This window comes from Stegastes partitus, unplaced genomic scaffold (assembly GCF_000690725.1).
Source record: "Stegastes partitus isolate 25-593 unplaced genomic scaffold, Stegastes_partitus-1.0.2 Scaffold592, whole genome shotgun sequence".
Lineage (NCBI taxonomy): Eukaryota > Metazoa > Chordata > Actinopteri > Pomacentridae > Stegastes > Stegastes partitus.
The window spans coordinates 194,000-199,870 of NW_007578323.1; positions in this window are offsets into that span (position 1 = coordinate 194,000).

Consider the following 5,871-nt stretch of genomic DNA (forward strand, 5'->3'; position numbering starts at 1 on the left):
AGGTGTGAATGTGAGTGTGCTTGGTTGTCTGTCTCTAAGTGTAGCCCTGTGATAGACTGGTTACCTGTCCAGGTGAACCTGCCTTCACCCTGAGTCAGCTGGGATAGACTCCAGCCCCCCATGACCCTGGTGAGGATTAAGCGGTGGATGGATAATGGATGGATGGAAAATATATCCCAAAAAAAGTATTTAAGTTGTCTTAGTTTCTCTGCCATTAATCATCTGACAGCTCCTCAGATTTATCTTATGCTGTAACTTTGGACTGACTACTATGTGAGGAGAACCAGTAAACACGAACCTCAAAAAACAGCCAAAACGAGGCCTACCTCGAGCAGCTGCAACGGTACAATGTGGCCCGCATTGATGGATTAACAAGCAAATGATGTAAAACACAATAACATCAGCAACAGAAGACCCTCACACTTTAAGCATATTTTGTTGAGTAAGATTTAGAATGCAGAATGTCTTCCATCATGAAACAGCTAAATCCTTGCTGAGTATGGCATCATCTCTTCAGTTTTAAGTCTCTTCAGACTTTTAACATCTTCACCAACCGCGTAAACTTTTGACCCCTCGACGCAAAAGAGGTCACGTTAAATTCGTTAAGACTCACAAGTGCCCAAACACAATCACAAACTCCCCTCTCCTGCTGAAGAAAAAAAAAATGTCCTTGAGCAAAAAAGAAAAAAAAAAAAAGCTGCTGTAATCCTCCGGCATTAGCACACTTTTCATTCAAAGTGAGTACAACTAATTCCCCGTGTAAAGGACTTGAGATAACGTGTGTGCCTGTAATTCATATTCAGGGCGTGTACGAGGATTATGAGTCACGCTATCATTTAAAATAGCTGAGGGGGCATACAGATCTGCGCATCACTTGTCAGCCTCCGCACACACACACACACACACACACACACACACACACAGTCAGAGAGGAAAGATAACATGGTGTTTAACAAGTGTAGTAGTGGGGAGCGAGGCGTGCTTTAACTTTCATTATTCCAGGAAAAGGCTTGTCACATTAAATGGCAACATAATGGGGAGAGATGGAGAGAGGGGGAGTGGCAGGGAAACAAGAGCGGCGGCTGAATTAAACTGTAACGGAAGAAAGCTGGGGGTGAAGGAGGAGGTAGATGGAGGGTGAGGAGACGGCGGCGGCGGGGAAGGAAATGAGGGATCCGTTTCGCCGTTACAGCAAACAAAACGGTCAAACACAATGAGAAGACTCAGCATCATTAAAAACACAATTTGTTTGAAATCAACACTACGATGTCTGCTTTTTGGTTATATAAAAGGTGAAGCGAACACAATTTTCTTGCGAGAAACTCGTGTTTCCGCGGCAGCCTTCAAACGCACATCCATCACCCGCCGGAGAATGAGGAGCTGTCTGCGGTGCTGAATTATTGCTCAGCTATTGTTTGCTACTACGGTCCTGCACAAATACTAGACAACAGGCAACATCTGGGCTTATCTCGAAGTGAGCATGCATCAGCTGATCCTCGTGTAACCTTAAAGCTGCATGAATAAATATTTTAGTTTCTATTAAGTCTGAGCATCCGCGGGTCGTAAAAAATCCTTCAAGAGTTCAGTAAAGCTCAGGGGTTGTCTGTGCAAGTTAACAAAGATCATGATGAGAAATACTCTACATGCAAACAACTTTCAGCATTTTTTCTTGATATATTCTTCAAAAAACTGAAAAATTAATCATGTTCAAGATGGGCGAAATAGATAAATTAGCTAACAGCTGTTTAAATGCAGTTTTATTCAGTGACTTGAAGCACATTTGTAATTACATCCTGCAGCTTCTGACAAATAAGATGTGTGTCCAGCTATGTGTTGTTGTTTATTTTTTCCCTTGAGGTGTATTTGCTTTTCAAAGTGTAAGTGCACGGTGGCGCAGTTGGTAGCACTGTTGCCTCGCAGCAAGAAGGTTGCAGATTCGCATCCCAGTGAGGACACCCGCGGTCTTTCTGCATGGAGTTTGCATGTCCAGAAACATGCTGAGGTTAATTGGTGATTCTAAATTGTCCGTAGGTGTGAATGTGAGTGTGCTTGGTTGTCTGTCTCTAAGTGTAGCCCTGTGATAGACTGGTTACCTGTCCAGGTGAACCTGCCTTCACCCTGAGTCAGCTGGGATAGACTCCAGCCCCCCATGACCCTATAGATGGTGTATAGATGATGGATGGATGCTCACTTGGTGTGTTTATTTTCTACACAACTTATTGGGACTTTTCTCCCCGCTGTCCGATCACACTGGAGGAGGGGCCAGTAGGATGCAACAACCATCATGTACCACATGCAGGAATGGCTAAACAGTAATGGAGGTCAATGCTGATGGTCATGACTGTGCCACATCACATCCTCACACGACTGCAGTAATATGAAAAGTAAACCTTGAGCCAGTTGGTTCAGAACTAGTCCAATGCATTGCTTTTGCAGATATTCACATCTCGGCAACCAAAGCGTCTCGACTGAAAAGACCACACTCAAGCACATTTCAGTGGACACAAAGCTTAAAGCCACAATGAGTTTCCTCTGTAGGGTGGCTGGGGTCAGAGGTCAGACATTGCTGAGGGGAGGCAGCTGGGGTGGTTCAGGCATCTGACGAGGATGCATCCTGGGCGACTTCCTTTGGAGGTTTTACTGAGTCTTTTTTTTTTTAAACAATTAAATTAATACGTCCAACTCGGGGGGAGGAGACCTGGAGGGAGACCCAGAACTCGCTCGGAGGGATTATATATCTCATCTGGTCTGGGAACCTCTTGGGATCTCTCAAGAGGAAATGTAAAGCCCTGCTGGGTATAGGGATGTCTGGAAGGCCCCGCTAAAGCCTGCAGCCTACAGACCCGACTCTGGATACGGGGAGGAAAATAAAGGAGCAGATGGATGGATGCTGTCCAACGAAACATGACAAACAACAGCAGCTCTGCTTCTTGCTGCAAGAAGGTCGCTGTCATGTACGCACAGAACATACATGAAGATGGAGAGAAGATAGAAAACGGAGCAGCTACGAGACTTGATTGATTTCTTTCTTTGTTGAAACACTGAAGCTAATCAGCTGATTTACAGACCTCCAACATAAATGCAACCCTGCTGTTGGTAGGCAGCATTGATTTCTGATTAAACCCTCTAATTGCCTGCGCCTCAGACAGCCTCGCTTCCTCTTTATTTCGCGTCTTTTCTTGCTTTGTCAACTTTCTCTTCCGCTCTTTGTTCCTTTATTGCAGCTTTCCTCTTTCTCTCGGTTCGTCCTGACTCTCTGTTCGTCTCCACTCGTGTTCTAATTCTGCCTTTATGGTTCCTCCCCATGTGTCTGTCTCGCTGCGTGAATGGAAGATCCCATTAGGTGACAGCAATTTTCTAATCAGGGCAGCGGTTTGATTAATTAGCGAACAGCCTCGGCGAGGAGAAATCGCACGGGGAAATCGCCGTCACCTCAGCGGTCCTGACGAGGAGGAGATGGAGGTGATGCTTTAAGGAAGGTTTAAAGGTGAAACTATTAAAATGATGATTGACTTTTTTTTAAATACGTCCACGTGGGCGGCTACCATGTACACCTCATGCAGCATGTTTCTCTTTGTACAGACCACAGCCTGAAATGATAGATCATTTGGAGCTGATGTCACTGGGGGGCAACTGTTCTCCTCCCACTCCTCAGCAGCAAGCCCCGACTTTACATCAACCCCTGACAACTTAAGTTCCACCCTTTGCCTTGCCAGAAATTTAAATTGACTCCGCTCAGTGTCTCTGAAGTGCGCTGAGAGCCCTCCAGAGATCTGTTTCTTTCTGCTGTCCGAGTTATTTATCGTGACAAAGATGTTGCTGCTCGTCTCCCTTCGAAGATGACACCGCAAATTAATGGCCGGTCTTGTAAATGTGCCACGGAAAGTAATAGGCAGAGTCTTTTTTTAAATATTAATCTTATTTTTTTTTTTTTTTTAGATGCACTTCACAACTCGATGTTTAAAAATAACTTGACGGTGACAAGCACAGCAAACGGCGTGTTTTAAGTTTCGTTTGGAACGATTAGACCACGTTTACAGTCGCTTCGTGCTTCTTACGTGGATCGAGTGGCTTAAAAATATATATAAATGCATTAAAGATGCTTTGAAGACGTCTCTCCAAGTGACGCTGCCTTCTACAAATGTGTGTATGCAACAGTAAATACATCCAGAACAAAGTGTAATGTGATGACGACACATTTTTAATGTATTTGGGAACGTGCAGAAGTGCTGATTGGACTTACTGATCGAGCAGCTCAACATACATCCAGGATAATGTATATATTATAGTGACCACAGCCATCTTGAACTTTTCTCTGTTTGCGCACTTGAGGGTAACGCTGTGGTTTGGGGTAATAGAGGAAAAATCCACAGTGGTTTGAGTCTCAATATGTTTGTTGTCCAAAACTAGGGTCACTCCCTCGACTTAACCCAGCAGGGAGGCTAGAAGTGAACGCTGGTCTGTGTGCTTTGTACGTCCACCATCAACCCCAACCTCCTCCCAGTCAGTCGGATGCATTTCATAAATGTAGAGCTTCATTTGTTAAAAATAAATAGATAAAAATAATAGGGCTGCAAGGTGGCTCGGTGGTTAGCACCGTTGCCTCGCAGCAAGAAGGTCGCCAGGTCGCATCCTGGTGAAGACACCGGGATCTTTCTGCGTGGAGTCTCCATGTTCTCCCCGTGCAGCATGGGTTCTCTCCGGGTTCTCCGGCTTCCTCCCACAGTCCAAAAACATGCTGAGGTTAATTGGTGATTGTAAATTGTCTGTAGGTGTGAATGTGAGTGTGCTTGGTTGTCTGTCTCTAAGTGTAGCCCTGTGATAGACTGGTTACCTGTCCAGGTGAACCTGCCTTCACCCTGAGTCAGCTGGGATAGACTCCAGCCCCCCATGACCCTGGTGAGGATTAAGCGGTCTATAGATGATGGATGGATGGACAATAACCCAGGGAGCTAATTGAGAAAGCACACAATCCTCACATGCAAGGTGCTTCTTGTGATCCCTGACCTGTTCAATCACCGTATAGTTTGTGTGGGTTTCAACGTAGTTCACATCATTTATTCATGTGTTGGTTATGAGTAGCTTTTAGTTGAACTGTAGCTGAGCTCGTCTTCAATTACCAAACAGCTTCAGGTTTATTGGTGCCTCCGTCTCAGGCGGCTCGGTGCTGATTCACAGACGGAGTGCAACCAGATTGATTAACTGGCCAACGGAGGTGCATGTGTCTGAGTGTCCTCATCCCTCAGATTCAAAGTGCTGCACACTTAGTAGGTGTTTAGTTTACCAGGCCAGCTGAGGTTTAAAATATTTAGACATCTGAATTATTCAGAACTCCTTAAAGTGACATTCAAAAAGTGTAGAAATAGTTTTGTGTGAGTCTCCTCCACTCGAGTGTTTCAAGAACGGAGGTCTGGGAGCTCACTGTAAACGGAAAACAACAAAGGACACACACACACACACGCACACACACACAGAGCTCCATAAAATAGGAATCGTATTAAATAAATAAATGCAAAGGCTTTAATGTTATCTCCCGTTGCATGTTCAATGTTCTGTGCAGTAAAATCAATTCATAAAACATGCAAGTACGATTCATACATCGGCAAAGATTGGAGGCAAGATTTTAATTAATTTTTTTTTTTTTGATTAAGAAACAGACAGAAAGCTCGATATTTTTTGAACTTATTTTTTGGATCATTACTGAACCTTGCTGCTTGAATGACAGCTGCAGCCCGAGTCGCCTCGTGCAGAAAGCAGCGACTTCTTAAGCCACAGATTGCCGAGTGATTGACAGGCGAGTGATGCAGTGGAAGGTGCAGAGATGAAAAACATCCTCTGTTGGGTCTAAGCCTTTTTTTTTTTCTGCAACAT